Genomic DNA, 22609 nt, shown 5'->3' with positions numbered 1-22609 from the left:
AATAAATTATAATTTAAGCAAAGTCATAAAATCAATCCAGCCAAAATGTTTGATGGTGAAATATTAATTTTGATCAAGCCAAACAGCTTCGACATAAGTGGAATTGTATCAGTGAAAAAAATGGGAAAATAATTCACCTGTTTTCAATATACATCAATACACAGGGAGAACAGAAAATAAAGATAAAATTCAGTAGATAAATTAGTTAAGATCTTATACAATTAGTTGGATCCAGCAGTGAACTGTCTAGGATTATGGGAAATTGAGATTCAAATGCTAGTGGCATAACCTCTCATTTCTAGTATTTTCTAATGTGCCCTTTTGGAAATTTGATTTAATAATAAACAAAAATAATAAAATTAAACTATGAAAAACTAAAATTTTAAGTTCAATGAATGGCCAAAAGGCATGAAATGTAAAGTTTTGGTTTCCTCAAAAAGGAGATATAAAAGGGCGACGAGAACTTTGTTGTGTATGTTGTCATTGATGTCAAAGGTTGATGATCAAGGTTGTATAAATCTCGAAGTATCACTCAGTGTAACATTATTTGGATTGAGCTATTGACTAGCTTGAGCTGCTTGCTTTTTTTTTGTTGGATTATGTGTCAGCTGCTATGGCAGATTGTTTGCCAAGCTACATGCCATGCCAGCTTTTGAATTTTCAAAGGTCAGACATTTAAAAATAGGAAGATTGGATTTGATTGATTCCAAGAGATATTTCTGAAGTTTATCATATTAATGATAGACAAACTTTGGTTCTAAGTTACCAGTTCAAGTTTGAAGAATTGGTTCAACGGTATGGAATTGTTTTGGAAAGGGATTTGGGTTCGTTCGTACAAAAATATGTAGAAATTAGAAAAAAAAAAAAAAAAAAAAAAAATATATATATATATATATTGATGAAGCCTATATATATATATATATATATATATGAAGCCTAAAAGCACAAGTTAACTTTAAAATGTCACGTAGTATCATAAAATCATATGATTTAAACAACAAAATAACCTACTTGCACACCACAAATGAGAGTTAGAAGCCAACATAAGCCTTTCACTTACTTTTTTTAGGGTTAAGGATTTGAAAACATTATAAAATTAGCAAAATAATACACTTTTTGGCCATTTGTGGGGTCTAGTTGGACCAAGTTTGACCGTAGTTTGATCTTAGCAAGCCAAATTCGCCTGGGTTTGACCATCAGAGACACAAGTTCGAACTGGGGTCTCAATTTTCAAATCCTAATCGGACCATTGGAAAAATTGTACCTAGACTAAGTACCAGTTCAAACCCAAGCTTGGTCAAGAGGGGTTTTAGGCGAACTAGGATAACTAAGCTTTGGTTTTAATAGCATCATTCCATAGGCAATTTTAACACCTTGAAAGATAGTTGGGAAGGCAACTACAAGATTTTATTATATTCTGATAGTTGATGAATCCAACATTTTTTTTGATTCAATGAATATTATGGACATATTTGTGCTGTATTAAATCTTTGGAAGGAAGATATTTTTTAATATATGAAATTTGGCTGGAGATATGCAATAGGATATTGTGTGTTACTTTTCTCTATTGTTGGGTGGATATGTTGCAACCAACAGTTTGTTAAAATTCAATCGCACAATAGGTAGACTAGTCACAACATATGAGACAAAGTCTCTCCTACCTTTAAGGGAAGACTTCTCCTTTTCGCTATTCCTTGGATCAACTCAAGGTAAGCAAGAAGTTGAGAGATTTTTGAAAGGGTGTTATTAATATTCTTTCCTCTAACTTTCAGAAAAGAATCCACTTACTTGCAAGGCGAGTAATGGACAAGATTAAATCTCTAACTACATTTTTATCTAATAGCTAGAAACGATGATACCGATAAATGGACACCAATTGAAAGTGTTCCGATTTGGCTCTAAGTTGTGTTTGTCTAATTTATAAGAAAAATCACTGCCATTAGGGTGCAAAGACTTCTAGAAGTAGATGATTTCTACTCTATAACTTATTTTTATTTTTAGTTTTAATCCATTCTCTAAGAAAAACCTCTACAATTGGGGTACAAAGAATTCCAGAAGTAAGGAAATTCTAACTATTTTTCATGAATTTGAGATGATAATACAAGCTACAGTCAAAGCTTCTAGTCTATGTATTACCACAATTACTCCAGGTCAAATCCCTGGTTCCGATTGTTTCTTAACTCACTATGCTCTATCATATAAACATATAATAAAATATGAACCAAATACAATAGACACAAATTACAGTCAAAGCTTCCAATTTGTGCTATCACAATTGCTTCTAGTCAAAGTTTTGAATCCAATTGCTTCTTTTTATTCACTTTTCTGCCAAATTGGTACTATATAGTGAAAGTTATGCTTGTACAAGTTTGGCAGCACTTTCTTGCATATAATCAAAGATGATTTTTACAATGAGGGGGGCAAAGTGAGAGAAAGGACACTCCTTAATTTGATTACATGTCATGAGGACATGCAATCGAATTACATGCAATTGCATCACATGCAATTCATTTTCTGCAACTACGAAGTTGGAAAACACTTGGAGAAAATGTTGAAATTGTTGATTTTGAATGAATCAATCTTGTAGACTATCGACAAAAACCTTGTTCTTCATGATGGTCGTAGGATTGGAGATTCCTATATTTTGCACCACTGCATTCTCTTTGATGAGTTTCTAGTTGTCATTTGAAAACTTGATGTGATCAAGCTTTTTCTTGTTCGAGTTGTCGTGAATTCTCTTTTGTAGATTGGCACATTATGGAGTCTTTGACACTTTGAAAACCTTCACGATGGAGTCTAGATGTAAACTTTGACAACTTTCCAGCAGCACCTTTAAATTTTTCTTTTTTTTGAAGCAAAGTGCTTGTCGCATTCCCTCACGAACTCAGGTTCTCAAACAACCATTGGGAAAATAGAGACTAAATGAAATACTGTTTGATTCAAAGCACACCTTCTTGATTGAATGTCTCTATTCTTTGTAGAAATTCTGACATATCTTGACTTGCTGCAACATGAAAGTTTCAATGGGATTGAGTCCATGAAAGATTTGGGATTTTGAGTGTTGATGATAGCTCTATGAAATGTGAGTGTTCATAGTATGGATTAGATACTTATTCAACACATTTGGTGGTGGAAATGAATGATGCACCCTGTATTTTGTGCAAAAAATGGCCCAAATTAGGTTTAGGAGGGTGGATTGCATGTGAGAAAACAAAGGACTTATGTTGGGATGACCAAGAATGCAAGTTGGAAGCATATGAATATGGGGAAAATGATGATTTTGGTATTTTAAAAGAGTGACCTTTCACCAAAATCGAGTTTTCTAGATGCAAGTACATGTAGTAAAAATGGATCATTTTAATTTTTTACTTGAGTTGAACATGTAATATGGTTCGGAGGATGTAATTGCATGTGTTGGAACATGGATGAAGTATGGATTGGCATGAAAGGTGAAGGCATGTAGATGCACTTGCATTCTTGGATAGGATTCTTTAACATTCTTCCAAAAAAGAAACCAAACAAGCAACCAAACAAACAAGCAAAACTAAGAATGTGACAAAAACATACCTCTTGCTATTGACTCAAACATGACAAACTTCAAGATGTTCTTGTACATGCAATTTCGTTTTTGGAGTTTGGAGGATTTTCAAGCATTTGAAATGAGAAGATTTCAACTTTTTAAAAGAAAAAATGCAAAAAATATGGCATGCCTTTGAACAAATGGATAGAGATGAGCCAAATATGCCACATAATAGCAAAGTAAGCAAGAAATGAAAGCAAAGTTGAAATCTTCTATTTACTTAGAGCTAAAAGAGCCAAATGTGGAGGAAAGAGAAGTTGAATGAAAGAGTCTTCTCCAAAATTGAACTCTCCAAGTATAATTTGCATGCAACAACTCAATAGCTTTTGACCATTTCAAAGTTGCAAATGCAAATCTCCATGCTCAAATACTTAGGCTTTTTTCCATGTAATGGTGAAATGCAAGTTACAAAACCTTTAAAATGCAAAACGTTTTTGCTTGGAACATGTTCTTGAGGTGTTTTTAGTAAAAAAACATGCCCTCTTAGTGCCAAAACATGGGTCGTTTTTGAAGAGAAAGGGCAAAAAATATGATTCTTAAATGCCAAAACAAGCTCTTAAATGCAAAAACGTGCCCTTGTTGACAGATCTTTTAAGCTGGAAGTGTAGATTCTTGGCTGTTTTTGACAATAATGTGCCCTTTCCATGCTAAAATTTGAGGTATTTTGCCTTAGGAATGCAAAAACTTGTTTTGCAAAACTATTTGCATGTGTTGGAATGCAAAATTGGACCCTATGGTATTACGATAATAGATAGTTTCTATTATCTCTGTTTAGTATCCAATGGTTATCTATTGTAATCTTTTGTAAATATCAGAATGTTTCTAATATTTAGTTTTCTATTTCTAGAATAGAATGTTTCTATTCTTTACAATGGTTTCTTAAGGAAACATTGTTTAGTCTCTTGTATAAATTGATGTCTTGATCATTGTTAATAGCAAGAAAATATTTTCTAATTTTTTTCGAAAATAATCATAATTTCTTGATTAAAATTATCTGCCTTTTATTATCGAAATTGTTTACATACATATTTGCTTCCAACTCTCTCTATAATCCGATTAGGGTTTCCGTTTTGAGAGATTTGAATCCGCTGACTTCTGGTTAGGTTCTGCAACCCATTTCTGTCCAGATCCGTTTGTTTTTTCTGCACATTTCTGTCATTTTTGTGTTTTTTTTTTGCAGCAGGGCCATTTTTGTTCAGAAAATAGAACTAAGGAAAATTAGGACAATCAGCTTAAACTCTCAAAACTCAGAATGTGAGGTCTGCTAAAGAGAATAATTTCCTAGGAGAGATTGAAATCAGTATGAAGAATTTACAAAGATTGTCTCATGATATTCTACTTTTACAAAATGATATAGAAGATAAAACCATGTTAGGAGAGAAAATACATAATGAACATGGGACAATAGCATTGCAAGAGAACAAAGCAGAGAAGATAAAAGAATCAACTAGTAAAGAAGTAGAGGGAAGATTGCTAGATGAAAGGAGTAATGATGGATCAACAATTAAAATTAGATGAAGAGATGAGCAGCATGAAAGGAAACACTATGAAAATGTTCCAACAACAAAAAAGTAGGACACATCATGATGGAGCAAAGGAACGAGTCCAAAAAAGGGAAAGAATAGAATAAGGAAAAGAAAGTCCAAAAGTGGCAAATGAGAATAATAGTAGGGCTCAGTCAGTGTCTACCAAGAGCCAAATAGAAAAAAGGACTCAAGAGAATATAGTAGCAGTCGAGAATAAAGAAAATCAGGAACAGGGAATTTTTATTCCGACTGCCACATCAACACAGTGGAGCAATATAACAATACAAAAAAAACCGAAGAAAAAGAGTTACAAATTTTGGCAAACACCGGCAAATGGAAAAGACCTCTTTGAAGACAGATATAGAGAGGAACATCATGTATCTGAAAACAGAGATAGCATACATATACCCTTAATACCAATGGAAGTAGCAACTTACATAGAAGCAACAGATCTAGAGGAACAACAAATCTTCAAGGAACAAAGAATAGAAAATGATAATCAGATCGGAAGTAGTCAGATTTGGGAGGAGTTTGGAGTATTAGATGATATAGAGAAAATAAAGGAGAAAGAGAAGGTCAAAGAAATGGAACAACAAATCGAAGAGGATAAGGATCATGACCTAGATGAAAGGGAACTAGTAGATTGGATCGTTAAAGAACTAATAGAAGAAGAAGAGAATAAGGAGGAAGAGAGTAACTTAATGAGCAAAAACAATGATCAGTAGTCACCGGAGAATCTGGGCATTTCTATTAACCAGGAAGGATTTAGAACCCCGAAGTGTGGCAAACAGAAAATGAAATGAGGAAGGAAATCACTTAAGGAATTAAGAGAGGCTAATGGGAAAGCCAAGGAACAAAAAAAGATATTTGAAATACTAAATGCATGGAAGGGGAAGAGCCTTTCCACAGTACAATGAGAGTTACAACTTGGAATGCTAGGGGTTTGAATGCCCCTAGCAAGAAACACTTAAAGCATAAACTCACCCTTATTTGAATCATAAATTATATTAATCCAAGAAACCAAAATGAATAAAGGAGACAAATTAGAAAAGAAATTGGGAAATCGGAAAACAATACTCATGGAATCAAATGGGGCATTTGGAAGATTATGAGTTATATGGAATCATCGGAAAATAGGACTTAGCATGATGGAATCAAATAATAAATTGCGGGGATGCAAAGTTATTTGTTATAGACATAATCTTCAAATAATCCTGATTAATGTCTATGGACCTACACAAACAATAGATAAGAAAAAAGTTATGGGATGAAATAAGCTTGTTCATGGGAAATTATCCGAATGAGAACTTGATCATTGGAGGAGACTTTAATGCAATACTTAATTTAGAAGAAAAGTATGGGGGTTCATAGATGATTTCACGAGCAACTATGGACTTCAGAGATTGGACAGGGAAGAATAAATTATTGGATATCCCAACCAACAATGGAATATTCACTTGGAATAACAGAAGAAGAGACTTCAACTATATAGCAGAAAAATTGGACAAATTCTTCTTTTAAAGGAGAATTAAGTAACATAGATTTGGCTTTCTAAGCAACTATTCTGCCAATAGCCGGTTCTGATCATTACCCTATGAGATTAGAATTGGTCGAACCAAGAAAACCATTTAGAAACCCTTTTAGATGTGAAAAAATGTGGTTCCTAGACAAAAAATGCATGAAGAAAATAAAACAATGGTAGCAGGAAGAAAACTCGAACGATCCAAAATGTATTGCTTTATATCTAAACTGAAAATGCTTAAAGAAAAAAAATTAAAATGGAATAAAACACAATTCAATAATATATTTAAAAAGAAACCACAAATTGAAGACGAACTTAAAAGCTTAAATGAAGAAATAATTAAAAAAGGTATGGATAATGAAAAATTCACCAAAGAAAAAGAAATGCTGGCAAAACAGGAAGACATATTGGCAAAGGAGATATTTTGGAGACAGAAATCAAGGGAGAAATGGCTAGCAGAAGGAGATAGAAATACAAAATTTGTTTCACAATAGTACAATTTATAATAGATCAATCAACAAAATCATAAAAAAAAAAATAGAGAAGTAATCGAGGAAGAAAACCCTACTAAGATAGCATAAGTATTTGTAAATCATTATTAAAACATCCTAAACAATTTTGAATTCTCAAATAGAATAATCCAAGAAAAGATGCTTAAAGCTATCCCAAGGTTAATCACAACAGTTGATAACAAATCCGTCAACAAACTATTTAACATAGAGGAAATTAAATCAGCACTCTTTAACCTCAACCTAGATAAATCATCGGGACTGGACGGTTTCCAAGCATTCTTTTTTTCAAAAATGTTAAGAAATCGTAGGGGAGGACCTTTGGAAGGCAATAGAAGCAACGAGGAATGGAAGCTCAATATTAATAGAAATTAACCATACCTTTTTAGCTCTAATACCTAAAAATTCTGTCATTGAAGACCCAGGTGACTTTAGACCAATCACATTATGTAATACAATATACAAAATACTATCTAAAGCCTTAGCGAGCCGATTAAAAGCAATCCTTCCAAAAATCATTTTGGAAGAACAAACAAGCTTTGTGCAGGGTAGATTGATCTTATATGGTATATTGATTATTCAGAAAACCATTCATTCAACCTCTAGCAACAAGGATGCATGTATGTTCATGAAACTAGACATTCAAAAAGCCAATGATGTAGTGGATTGGAGATTTTTATGTCAAACTTCAGAAGCTTATGGTTTTACGCATCAATGGATCAATTTAAATAATTAATTGTATATCAACGCCAAAAATCTCTCTCCTTATAAATGGAACACCAGAGGTTTTTTTAGTATATCTAGAGGGATATGACAAGGAGACCGTATCTCACCCTTTTTGTTCATTATAATGGCTGAAGCATTCGAGAGATCAATTAAAAAATCTCAAGTAGAAGGTAAAATAAGTGGAATAACGGTAACTAAAAATATTCCTAATATCACTCATCAACAATTTGCTGACGATACAATTCTACTAGGAGCAAGTACCAAGGAAGAAGCCCAAAATTTCAAACAAATTATACAAGAATACATAGAAGCATCAGGACAAAAAGTGAACGCTGAAAAATTTGAACTTTTTATTTTCTCAATACAACGCTAGCAATGGAAAATTATATATGTAACGAGATGGGATATAAGAAAAGTTCTTTCCCATGTAAGTATCTAGGCATTTACTTAGAAAAAGGAGCAAAAAAGAATAAGGATGGGACAATATTCTAGACAGAATTGACAAGCAAATGGAAACCTAGAAAAGGAAATGGCTAACTAAAGCTGGTAGAGCCATGAAAATCAAAGCCGTTCTTTCAGCTATACCCATTTATCAAATGTCATGCCTACCATTACCTAAAAACATCAACAAAAAATTAGAAGGGAAACTCAAAAATTTCTTTTGGAATGGAACAGAAGATAAAAAGAAATCAGCATTGATCAAATGGGAGAAGATATGCGACCAAAGGAACTAGGTGCCTTAGGCATCAAGATTTAATTGACAAAATGAAGCATTGGGAGCAAAACTAGTATGGCGAATGTATCAAGAAAGAGGAAGTAAATGGGCTAATTATATAATAAATATTTGAATGTGGAAGATCCAACATCACTATTCAGAATAAGGAATCCACTCAAAGGGTCAAAAGTATCGAATTTTATGATAAAATGCCGGTTAATGATCACCAGATATGTTACTTGGGACATAGGAAGAGGAGACAAAGCATTATTTTGGGAAGACTTGTGGGACGGATTGCCCACGTTAGATAGCACCAATATTCTCTTAAATATCAAAAATACGCTTGTTAACTTATGGGGGACAAAGGTAGCTAACTATAAACAAGTCAAAAAGGAAAATGGGGAAGATATTTGGACATGGAAATCTTTGGAAAATGTAGACTTAATACTTGAAGACAGAGATCTTAGAAAAAATCCTAAAACTTTGACAGGTCAAGCACAAAGACAGGGAAGACAAACTTATCTAGGGAGCCTCCAAAGATGGAGCATATAGTGTTAAGACAGGATACAAGCTAATAATCAACTCTCAAAGATGGAAAACATAAATATGCCTCTTCAGTTGTGTTGGGACAAAGGCAAGAATCATTTTATGGGCAGCAACTCAAAAAAATTCTAAGAGTTGACAGGTTTAGGAAAATGGGGTTCGAAGGCCCCTCAAGATGTAGTATGTGTAAGGAAAACTCTGAGCCAACAGAACACCTACTCTATCAATGCTCTTATGCCAAAGAAAGTTGGAATTGGCTCCAGCATAAGTTAAATTGGACCTCCCCTCTCCCTGGAGATCTTAATAGTCATCTAATGGGTTGGTCAATAGAAGATAATCACATAATATATGGTAAACTTTGGAACATATCTCCTGCTATACTAATGTGGGAAATATGAAAAGAAAGGAATAGGTGTATATTTTGTATTACAAAACTAAGTATTCCCTCTTTTCTTAACAAAGTTGAAGCAAGCTTAACAGAAGTTGTGAACAATTACTTAAGGAAAACAGTCAAATCCAAGGGAATATTTACAAAATGGGATGAAGGAGTGAAGAGGAATTGGGTCTACCTAATCAACCCACCTCTTGTCTAGGACAAAAAAGACCAAAAAGCAAGAAAAGAATGTAGATGGGAACCGCCATGGAAAGGATGGATGAAATTAGACTTTGATGGAGCGTCAAGGATGTATAATTAGGTCTAAGTCTGGAGATTGGATAATTTAAAGAGCTAAACCATTGGGAATCACAACAAACAATATAACGGAATTAGAAACCCTCAGTGAGGGGCTCACACTAATCTTAAAATTAAGGATAAAAAGAATAATCATTGAAGGGGATTCCCAAATCATATTAAATGCCATTAGAAAACGGAAAACCCCAAATTGGGTGATGAACTCAAAATTAGAAAGTGTTTAAACCTTGTTGACAAGTTCAAAGAAACTTGGATTAAACATATATACCGAGAAGGAAATTCAGAAACAGAGTCTCTAGCAAATGAAGGAATAGGAGAGGATTTTATTATTCAAGCGGCAGAGTCCCTTCTTGGATAGAATTATCAAACATCTCTTTTTTTGCTTATCCTTAGCACTTAATCTATCTCTTTATCCCTTTCATAGTTTTACGACTTTTCTAACATTATTATATCTTGTGTCTCCCTAAAATTCATTCCTTAGACCTCTTACACAAAGTCTAGACATCATGTGGGCCCCTCAATTGTGTTTTCATACTAAATATTAACCGTGACTGATTACGATTGAAATGAGAGGAACAATTTACTCCTTTCTAGATCATTCTACGTTAAGGATTAATTTTCATTCTCGACCATAAACGGCATTAATCTTAAGGTTTATTAAATTAGACTTTCACTAAGGAATAAATTAGACCTTATAAATGAAGTTTAAAGAATTTAATCATAGAAGTTAAGTGAAAGATACAGTGGATTCTCTTGTTTAGACTGCACTTTTAGCTCTGTTTTCTAGTTGCACTGCTGGTTTGCTTCTTTTTACCAATTAGGTTGTTTAGCTGGTGGGTTAATTTTAGCTCAATTAAGAGGATCTTGATTTTGAGAATTAACATCTAAAAACGAGTAGGAAGTTTTTAAGTTGTAGGGAACCAGGAAAGAACTCCACATTAAATTGACAAACTGGTAATCGATATGGTGAGAGGATACATCCTTGCTTCACTTTGGAAACCAAAGAGCAGGATTGCTTATAGAGAGTCTTCATAAACTCCCATCTAAAAAAGTAAAGGAAAGAATGTTTTTATAAGAAACTCATTGTATTAAAGGCATATGTATATAATTGCAAACAAAAGAGAAATCATATAGTTTAGAATGAAGCATAAAATGATAATGTAGCATAGAAGGGTATTGCCTTCTATAAAGATTTGAAATTGGGGTTCAGCCCCTTATGTAATTTGAATAGGACTAAGGTCCTGGGCAAGATTGAAGGTTTCCTTCTTAGTTCTTTCCTAGCAGTGCCCGTTTGAATAGAGATATTTGTATTTTTTACCTATTTTATTCATATAATTCATTAGGTTTCGGTCGTTTACTGATGAAAAAAAAACCCTAATTTTTTGTACCAGATCAATTTTTTTTAGAGATTGTTGATGGGTTTTTTGAAATCTCAACTAGGTTGTCGTCTGCTTTTTCTAGGTGCCTCGATTTTCGTGCCTCAATTTTCGAGCCAGCTGATCCAAATACTGACAACATATTCCTTCTAGGTTTTTCGAGTTCTCTTCTGGGCATCTCTTCATTTTTTCTTGGTCTTCTATTTTTGTGCCTCGAAGAACGTGCCTTAACAGCTGGTTATGCTTTTTCATAAACATGCTATGGCATCTTTGACTAATATACTACTCGAGGAAAATCAAGTTCAATAGTTGCAATTATGGCACGTAGAAACAATAGTTGCTAACCATCTTGGAATATTGCAATAGCGATAAGGTGGTTCTGGTTCACAACAGTCTTCTCAACAGAGATCCTTTGCTCCAGCTTTAGAGGGCTCTCGGAAGAAAACATTCAATGCAACTATTGCCACAAGTTTGGGCACATGAAGGTTGAATGTCGGAAGCACTTCTAAGCAATTTGGTTCGCAACCTACAAGGAACAGTGCAGAACACTCTGAGCAACCAAAATCTACCTTTTATGCTTTTTGATAGCTTCGTGCTCTGGATAGATTAACCATTAAGGGAGAGTATTACGATAATAGATAGTTTTTGTTATCCTTGTTTAGTATCTAATGTTATCTATTGTAATCTTCTGTAAATATTAGAATCTTTCTAATAATTTTCTAGTTTCTAGAATAGAATGTTTCTATTCTTTACATTTATTTCTTAAGGAAACATCATTCAATCTCTTGTATAAATTGAATTCTTGATCACTGTAAATAACAAGCAAATATTTTCCAATTACTTCGTAATATATGGATGCTTTTGCATGAGGCGTTTTGACTTGGAAGACCTAGGTTTTCACTTGGGAAGCAAAATTGGGTTCTAAGAATGCAATAACATGTTTAGAATACATTCATATGTTGGCTAGAAGTGCAAATCACACTCTCATGGAGACATTACATGTATCATTGTGCTTTTAAAAATGGATGTTATGGTGCAAATCACACTCTCTATGGGTCATTGCATATTTAAAATATGTAATGCATAACGTGATCTTGGAGCTTCATTACATGCGTTTTAGTGCAAAATCACACTCTATTGGGCTCATTAGATATTACATGTTGGGTGGGAAAGCCATTTACATGCAAATCGTTGTCTTAGCGGCCAATTGCATATTTTAAAACTCACTTTTTTATTTGCCTAAGTCCATAAATTGCTTTCTGAGTGCAAATCAGATTCTCAAAATGCTATTACATGTAATGCATTTTGCATGTAGAGGGAAGATTTCTTGTAAATAGACTCTTAGAAATATGCAATTTCAAGTCACAATCGAACTCTACATATGCATTTGCATTTAAGCATGTAAAAAGACGTGTTATTGAGTTTGATCGACTTAACTGACTAATTAAGCATGTATAATTTATTTTTGATTTAATATCACTTAAAAGGGTCAAAAATAATATTTACACTTTATAGTTTATATATCATGTGCAAATATTATTCAAAAATTAAATTAACTTAGATGTTTTAAAATAAAACATAACGTAAAACTCAACATCAAATTAAAACTATATAGTGATATTGTCACTTAAGTGAAAAATTTAAAAACAACTCAACATGAAAATATAACATGAAGTGCACTATAATCACTTAAGTGATAAAATAGCTTAAAAACATAACATAATGTCAATTTATGTTATATTTTTCAAAAAGTGAATGTCAACATTAAAATATAACATGATATTAAAAATATGCAACTGCATTTTGAGAGTCCACTTTTTGGGCACTTAAATGAGCTTATCTTTTGACTACCAGGTCTGATTAAGCCCCCTAAGATATACCAAATTGAAGGGAAGATTGAATGCAAAAGATTGGACCAAACAAAAAGACTTAAACCAACTAAACACACAAAAATGCGAAAAAGGACGTTGTAAGGCTTAAAAAATGAAGCATAAGCTTAATAAAATGAAAAACAACGACTTGACGAAAACCTTCAGTAAAAGGGTTCATTATGTGAATTGGGATCGATTAGTTGATCATTGTTGACCAATTAAATAATGAAATATCTTTGAGAAATGTGAAACTAAGTTGAAAAAGTGTCATATTGTTACCTACATTTTATGGTGACAAAATGCAGGACATCTATCATGAGGAATTCCTTGTATGGAATTATGGTGCATAATAACTAAAGGATTGAGCCATTTATTTCCATGTATATTTTTAGAGGTTAGAGTGATTTAAATATCCAGGTGCCATTAAATGTTTAGGGTTGTTCTCTTGATAAAATAACAATTATATTTAGGGGACTGGTAGTGGTATTTTCAATGTTATGTTGTGCATTTAAGGAGTAAAATGTATTATGATAATAGATAGTTTTTATTATTATTATTTATTATTTAATGGCCATCTATTATAATTTCATGTAAATATTAGAATGTTTCTAATGTTTAGTTTCCTATATCTAGAATAAAATGTTTCTATTCTTTACAATTGTTTCCTAAGGCAATATCGTTCATTCTTTTGTATATACTAATCTCTTGGTCTTTGTTAATAACACATTTGTTATTTTACCATAATATGGTATCAGAGCCATGGTACCCTTTTTGACAAATTTTTCAAATAAAAATTTGAATGAATTTTTTCAGTGTTTTTTGAAAAATTTCAGTTTGTTGAAATTGGTTTGTTTTTCTAGAATTTTTTTCGTGGCCCTTGCTTCTAAAACAAAACAAGTTTGTTAGGCATGAGTTTTGGGCGGTTGTGTTTTGCAAATTGCGTGACTTTGTTTGCAAAATCACATGACCCTACTTGTATGCATTTTTTCTCTGCTAGATCGTGACCTCTTTCAGCCTTGTTCAACCGTGTTCAACCTTGATATTTGACCCTATTCAGTCGTGGTTATTTGCAAAAGGTTTTTTTGCTCTTTTTTTACAGACGCGAACACATTTTTTCTGAACAAAAGTGGTTGTTCTTCATAGTTGTGGCACTGCCTAGGGCTTCTCAAACCCTTAGTAACAGATCTGCAACTAGAAATTGTGTTTTTTCTACACATTTCCACCATTTTTTGCAGCCAAGGCCCTTTTTTGGTCGAAACCCTAAGTTTTTGTATCGGATCATTTTTTTAAAAGATTCTTTATGGGTTTTTTGAGACTAGGAGCTACCATGATGTAGTACTATGTGACATCACACCCATGGATGCATCTTGTATGTTGCTAGGAAGGTCATGAGAATTATATAGGTGTGTTGTACATGATGGTCGTGCGAGTACCAACTGCCTGACAAAGGATATAATGAGACATAAGCTAAAGCCATTGAAAGACATAGAAGAAAATGTATGTAGTGTTGATGTTTGATAGTTTCAGTCCGAAAAACCTATATATAATTATATATGAGATATAATTTATATATATGCACGCGCGTGTGTGTGTGTTCATTATATTTGAGATATAAGCTTATTGTTATATGAGAAAAATTTATATATATAACTATGATTAAATTTGTTCTTATATTAATTATCTGATTAATGAATAGACATGTCCTTCTTCATGGCTTATTCTTAATATAATAAGAGATCATTGTCATTTTTAAAACACATACCTTAATAGGCAGTGCTTAGTATATTTGCAACAATGTTGATAATTCAGCATGGTATCAAAGCAGGTCTACTACTAGCCTATGAGGTTTCACAAATAAGAAAAGTGCAGATTAAATATTGCAAAACAACGTTGAAATGATTTTGAGCATATTTATCAACTGATAATATTCAAAAGGCTTGATTGAGATCTGCTGGATTGGCAGTGTCTTCTAGAAAATGTTGAGGCAATGTCTGCACTTATGGTTGGGAAATGATTGTTTGTGATCTTGAATGTTATAGAGAACTCCTCGTTGCAACCAATGTCAAATGCCTACAGTCCTTCGTTGCAATGTTGGATGTGTGAATGTAATAACAATGTCGTGCTACTTGCTTTGATAATTTAGATCAAAGCTATTGTGTGTATGACTAAGTAGGAAATTATATTTTGTGCTCTTTACATTGGATTTGTAAGATGACAATGTATCCAGTGGTATTATTACGCTTGATAAGGTTGGGTGTCATAGAAGTGTCATCGTGGAGAATGAGACTCACTCCTTTCTTTTTTAGTTTGGGAAATACATGGTACAAGATTGGTTAATGTCCCATTGGATTGACTACTCTATGTACAAATCTGCTCGACTTGGAGGGGTCGAGGCTTCCTAAACCTTGAAGAATGCAGTAGCTGCAATAAGTATTGCTCGCGATGTCTCACAATCAGCCCTCAATGTTGTTTCAAGCTTGACATGCTTGGAGATCTGCCACAAGCCGGATGTGTTTGACCACAGAAAAAATACTGGGTTGAAGGTCGCTGCTCCCTATTAAGGAAATAGAACCTTTTTTTGGGTCACCCCATTCATCCTACACGGAGAAAACAAAGAGAGAATAAGCAAGGGAGAACTGTTATTAAGAACGTGGCGGGGCATAACAAATCATTGCATCCACTCACAACGTGGTGAATGTTATAGAGAACTGCTTGTTGCAACCAATGTCAAATGCCTAGAATCCTTTGCTGCAATGTCGGATGTGTGAATATAACAACAATGTCGTGCTACTTGCTTTGATTATGTAGATTAGAACTTTTGTGTGTTTCACTAAGTTGAAAATTATCTTTTGTGCTCTTTGCATTGGATTTGTAAGATGGCAATGTATCCAATGGAATTATTACACTTGATAAGGTTGGGTGTCACCGAAGTGTCATCGTGGACAATGAGGCTCACTCCTTTCTTTTCTAGTTTGGGAAATACATGGTACAAGATTGGTCAATGCCCCATTGGATTGACTACATTGCGTACAGATCCGCTCGACTTTGAGGGTTCGAGGCTTCCTAAACCTTGAAGAATGCAGTGGCTGCAATAAGTATTGCCCGAGATGTCTCACAATCAGCCCGCAATGTTGTTTCAAGCTTGCTGTGCCTGGAGATCTGCCACAAGCCGGATGTGTTTGACCATAGAAAAACACTAGGTTGAAGGTCGCTGCTCCCTATGAAGGAAATAGAACCTTTTTTTGGGCCACCGCATTCATCCTACATGGAGAAAAAAAAAGAGAGAATAAGCAAGGGAGAATCATTATTAAGAACGTGGCAGGGCATACCAAATCATCTCATCCACTCACAACATGGCAAAGACCTCATGCATGCCACCTCAAACTTGAAGACCAACAAATACAAGACGAGTCCAATATATGGCCGCACACATACAAAGTAACAAACAATAATAATTGTTAAGGAGGCATTCCCTTTGAATGTAAATAATGGTATTGACCAATAGCAAGGGAGGGAGTCATTAGGCCCACCGCTAAGATTTCGGATACCGAGCCAATCAAGCTAAGTAATAAGGTATGCGTTGAATGATAGTGATGATTTAATATTCTTTTATGTTTAATAAATATCATATGAGATATTATAATTGAGAATATATGTGGCATTTGAATTAAAATAATATTTAATAATTTGATATAATGATTGTTAAATATAAAGAGATTCGTTATGTGAGGATATTATATTTCAATTGATTATTTATATTGCAAAAGGAACAATGTGAATAGGTGTAACAAATATTAAATGAATACTAAAAATTACTTTTTAATAAGCAAATAATATGTTTAAAATATAGATTGAAGTATATACATAGTAGATTGAATGTACACATATATGTTCAAAGTATACTTTTATCTGTATTTGATTGGAATAGTCTAATATTATTATGCAAAGTTATTTATTAATCTTAAATATTATATTAGTCTTTCTCTTATTATCTCAATACATCTATAAGAGCTATGCGTCTTGATCTTTTCCTTCGAGAACGATATTGAGGAAAACAAAGATCGATATTAGATTCAGAGGGAGTTTAACACTTCTTCAAAGGTAAAAGCGCTTAGAAGGTTGATGCTTAGAGGGAGTTTGACACATTCGTTTGTAGGAGCAAATAGAGGATATGGTTCGGTTGATTTTTTGAAGATCTTGATCATATCAAAATAAGAGGGAGTTTTGACTTAATGTAAAGTTTTGGTATCATGCGTGTGATTGCATGATTTAATGGGCCTACCCTTGTATACATCATGAGGAAGTGACGACTTCGAAATGATTATCACTTGTGTTTGCAAAAGTTATTGGAAGGTGACAATCTTACAATAACTTATGTAATGATATACATTTTATGTAAATGTTGAAACAAATCATGATGAACTATATCTTGTAAATCAACAACTAAGTGTTAGACGTCATTCACTTGATGGTCTATGAGTTGTTTGTATAGATATATAATAGGTATTTGGTGAATATCATATGTTGATATTTTGCAGGCCATTACCTTATTGAGTACTTGGTGAAAATCATGTGTTGGTATTCTCAAGACCAATACTCATGATATTAGATATGATATCAAACCTTATTTGAGAACTTCGTGAATATCATATGTTGATATTCTGCAAGCCATTACTCAAGAGTAATTGGTGAATACCATATGTTGATATTTTGGAGGGCAATACTCATGATATCAAATGTGATATCAAAATGTTACTTAGAGTATTTGGTGAATATCATATGTTGATATTTTGGAGGTCAATACTCATGATATCAAATGTGATATCAAAATGGTGGATATCTTCTGATTAAAGATATACATGAAATTTGTCTTTCGTAATATTACCAATGGTGTAATATTTGTCTTGTGTTTATCCTCCCTCGCTAAGAGGGAGTGTTGATGTTTGATAGCTTCATTTGGAAAACACATACTTTAACAAACAGTGCTTAGTACATTTGCAATGATCCTGATAATTCAACATGTAGTCATGCCAGAATACGTTCAGTTGATGGAAGAAAGTTCATAGAGGGTATGAGGAATGATCATATGTGTTTTTCATTAATTCAAAAAGCTAGCAAAGAAGAAGTAGAAGATGTACTTGTAGAAGTTGCAGATTTGTTGGATGAGTTTCAACATATTGTATTCGATAATGTGCCTAATGGATTACCACCAATAAGGAAGATCAGTCATCAGAGTGACTTGATTCCAAGAGCCGATTTGCCAAATACGACAATACACAGAATGACACCAACATAAAGTCAAGAGTTGAATAGGCAAGTACAAGAGTTGTTGCAGAAGGGATTGATTTGAGAAAGTTTGAGTCCATGTGCTATACCAACAATATTAACACCAAAGAAGAATGGATAATGGTGGATGTGTAAAGATTCTCGAGCAATCGACAAAATTACTATCAAGTACAAATTTCCCTTGCCAAGGATGGATGATATTATGGATTGTTTGAGTCAGTGTTAGAGGGCTCAACAAGTCCTTCAAGGACTCTCCAAGTCTCGAGAGGAGGCAACCTTCCCGAGGTTGGTGGCCTATTTCCTTAGACTCAGTCGAGTCCTGGATGAGTTTCCATGGACTTGCCGAGTCCATGGACTCTCCAGACTCGACAAGTCCTATTGGTCGAACTTTGCCACCAGCCAACTAAAAATAATATTTTTTTTAGCTCATGGGGAGGAGGATTTATTACAAATATAACATTTAAGTATAATTTCTTATACTTTTAAGTTATATTTGTATAAACACTATCAGGATGTTTGAGATAGGTTTTGCAGATTCTAGATTTTGGGGGTTTTCAAAAAAATCCATTTTTAGCCAAATTTCAAGATTCAACAGTGTTATCTCCTACAACCTGTCTTGGCTATTTGTGGTCAAATTGAAGTTGGAAGTTGATGATCCTATCTTCAATGATCAAGACTTGGAGTGGGTTGATTGGGTGGATCGAGAGCTAGAGGCAATGACGATGGTAGTAGAGGAGGCTAGAGCACGAGGTGACCCAGTACAAGACTTGAGGCTGAGAGTGATGGATTTGATCTGATGATGAGGATTTGATGCAGGAGCATCCTGGGTGTAAGAGCCATCTTCATTAACCAAAAATATTTCATTTGAGTTGTTTGAGCAAGGGTTGTCTTAATGCAAAGTCGTTGTTTGTGGAGGCTCGCTACTCAGTAAGTTAGTCATATGAGCTCAAAATGTCCTAATTTCCGAGGTGGAGTTTCATCTCAATCATATCAGCCTACCAGTTGACGCTCAATGTGTCATATCATAAGTATCGGTGAAGTTATTGTGGATTTTTGGGATAAAGTTTTAGTACAAAAACTTTGGGCTCAGTTTTGAAGGTCTAAACGTGCCCGGATGTGGCCAAAAAACTTGAAGAATGGACACTTGCACTAAGTTGATTTTATAGATTAGAAACTGAGGATTTTGAAAAGGGGTTATAATAGAAATTTGGAGCAACGGTTTAAAAGTTATGGCCTTCTGAAATTGGGTCAACCAAAACTTTCAAAATAAATGTCAAAGGTGTATGTGGTCGACTCTATATGTTTTGTTAGGATCTGTTGGCCCTAGGTATTAAGTTTGAGCGTCTAGAACCTTCCTAGGCAACATAAAATTGCCTATTTTCAAAATGCCCATAGATTGTCTAAAGACAACTCTATGTGATAGTTTGTAGCTTTGTCTTACAAATTACTGTAATGAGGCATCCATGTGGGTTAGCATATTGTAATTTTGAATTCAGTAATTACGCATTTGCGGCGATAATAAGAAACCCATAATTTGTTCTTGCAAATTGCTGTTATTTTTTTGTTTAAGGTATTAAGGGGAGTACCCTTCATCAAGTGGTATTAGAGCAGGAGTTCCCTAGTGTGTAAATAGATCGCCGACGGTAAGGGAGTTGCACCAGGATCGTGGTTAGGGTTGTGTGTGTAGACAGATCATTGATTGTGAGGCAGTTTGCACTAGGGTTTCAATGGAGACACGAAGATTCCTCCATGAAGAGAGCGTGGTGGGAGAGTCGTAGGTGTTACACTTGAGGATTTTAGAGTCCTCTAGAGGCAAATGCAAGCATTGCAAGAAAAAATGCGCAGAGGAATGAATCTTGCAGTAGAGATGATGAAAGTGAGGATGAGAGAGAAGAAGGAAACATTGATCAAGCGGTAGTAGATGAAGTTCTAAACCCAGAGGAAGAGAGGCCTTTTAAGGCCATTTCCAAAATTGGAAAAAGACCTAAGTTTGATGTTCCCACATTTTTGGGAAATCTCAACCTAGAAGAATTGATCGATTGGATCAATGAATTGGAAGATTACTTTGAATATGACGATATTGAAGATCTGAATAGGGTCAAGTTTGCAAAGGCCAACCTAAAGGATCATGTGAAGAACTGGTGGTAGGAGATCCAATTAGAGCGAAATAGAAGAGGGAAGGACAAAATCACGAGATGGGATTGTATGATAGCTAAAATGAAGCGACGGTTCATTCCTATGGATTATGAGCTTGATCTGCTAATGAAAATGCAAGGGTTGAAGCAATCGAGAAGATGTGTTCAAGAGTATACTGAAGAGTTCTACCGTGTTCTCATTAGAACCGACCTTGCAAAAGCTGATAAGGAGAAAGTTGCACATTATCTTAATGGGTCAAGGCCAAGCATTCAGGAGGAGCTGAGTCTAGTTGGAATGACCAGTATTGAGTAGGCGTACCAGTTTGCCCTAAGAATTGAGGAGACGTTGAGCAAAAAGTTTGATAACAAGAATAGTGGAAGAGGTCGCAGTGGAAGATCTGGTAGATGGTCTTATGGAGGCCGAAATGATGATCAAAAGAACAACGATGAGGCAAGTAGTAGTAGTTAGAACCAAAGGTGAAACAATTCCAATCATTTCCATGAACAAAACAACAGAGATAAGAGAGGAAGAGGATGAGGGCAAGGATTTGGAAGAGGAAGTTTTTCGTGGAAAATGTTTTCATGTTGATGAAGATTCTATAGATTGGAGAACCAAAGGCCCTAAGTGATATAGCGTATCGAAAGCCCTAAATGAATCGATGGTAAATGATGCCCTAATTGATATAGTGGTAAGTGATGCCCTAATTTAAATATAGTGGTTTTTAGTTGAAATTATCATTTGATTTTGAGAGCGGTTTTTAGATGTTAGTCATCATGTGAAATTGTTATAGTGTATTTGTGGACTAACTCGGGTAGTTGCAGAACCATCATTAGTTTGATTTCGGTCTTAGTTTTCTAAGGTATGTGGTTTTCAATTTCTGTAGTAATTTCATTTGATGGTATTTCAAGTTTTTAGTTAAGAAATTTTTGTCCAACTGATTTTAACGGTAAATCTTATTCACATGAACATGAATGATATAACTATCTTCCTATGAAACGAAGTAGAAACTGTATTTCTTTGAGAATGGTATTTGTTAATTTAGACTCAGGAAAACAGGATGTTACACCATTCCTGTGCATTGTTGTAAAGTGTGGGCCACCATAACCCAGCAAGTAGGACCTTTCTTGCTGTTGTGTCGGGTCCCATGTGATTGCCTGTCAGACCTTCGTGTGCTTCCCTTAGAACGCTCTGCACTTCCTCTTCCATTATACATCGCCTTAGTACTTGGTCTCGGCCCATCTTATATAGGAGACCATTTATTAGTTGAAAAGTTCGGCTCCTTAATACTAGCTTTTGCTGTTCGCCTGACAGCATCTTTCTCGATGATTGAGACGTGGATAGATATTCCTTGATAGACTTGTACCATCCTAGAAGAATGGCGATTCTAAACAAGTGTACATTCGGAAAATCATCATTGACTCCTTTCGGTGGCTCTCCGGACCTGATTTGGGAGAGCTGGTTTGCAATAACATGACTCTTCTTGGGTCGCACAATGATGGTGAAGGTGAATAATTGTAGTAGCAACACCCATCTGCTAATCCTGCCTTGGATAATTGGTTTGTTCACTGGGTACATCAATGCTTGGTGGTCCACGTAAAAGGTGAATGGTGTAGCCAAGAGGTAATGTTGAAATTTTTGTACCGAGTACATTATCTTGAGGGCTTCCCTTTTAGTGGTGCTGTAATTCTTCTCGGCCTTTGAAAGTAGCCGACTTGCGAAATATACTAGGTGATCCAGGCCATGGTCTCCAATCTGTGCCAATGTTACACCTATGGCAAAGTTTGAGGCATCCACATGGACGTGAAACTCCTTGTCCTAGTTTGGGTATGCCAAGATGGGCACCCCCAACAATCTATTCTTCAATTCTGTGAAAGCAGTCTCCTGTTCGGAGCTCTAGATGTACGATTCTCTCTTCCATGTCAACTTGTCCAAGGGAAGAGCGATTTGGGTGTAGTTCTTTATTAATCGTCTATAACTTATCCAATATGCCCGAGAAAAGACTTGACTCCAGTTACCCTTTTCGGGGCTTCCATTTCACGATCACCCTTACTTTGTGTGGGTTAGTCTTCAATCTTGACTTGCAAACAATGTGTCCAAGTAGTTTGCCTTGAGGAACCATGAACCAACA

General features: G+C 34.6%; 1 protein-coding gene across 2 annotated transcripts in view; it reads left to right on the top strand.

The window, feature by feature from the left end:
• The window catches only part of LOC149571176 (6-phosphogluconate dehydrogenase family protein), a 134393-nt gene that overhangs the window by 40586 nt on the left and 71198 nt on the right, over positions 1 to 22609 (top strand). The gene's annotated exons all lie outside the window — the stretch shown is intronic.

The sequence above is a fragment of the Cupressus sempervirens genome, chromosome 2, assembly GCF_028749045.1.
Source record: "Cupressus sempervirens isolate cs-2001-9-10 chromosome 2, ASM2874904v1, whole genome shotgun sequence".
NCBI classification, from domain to species: Eukaryota; Viridiplantae; Streptophyta; class Pinopsida; order Cupressales; family Cupressaceae; genus Cupressus; species Cupressus sempervirens.
The sequence above is the reverse complement of the archived record's forward strand: the minus strand, read 5'-3'. Positions and strand labels throughout refer to the sequence as shown.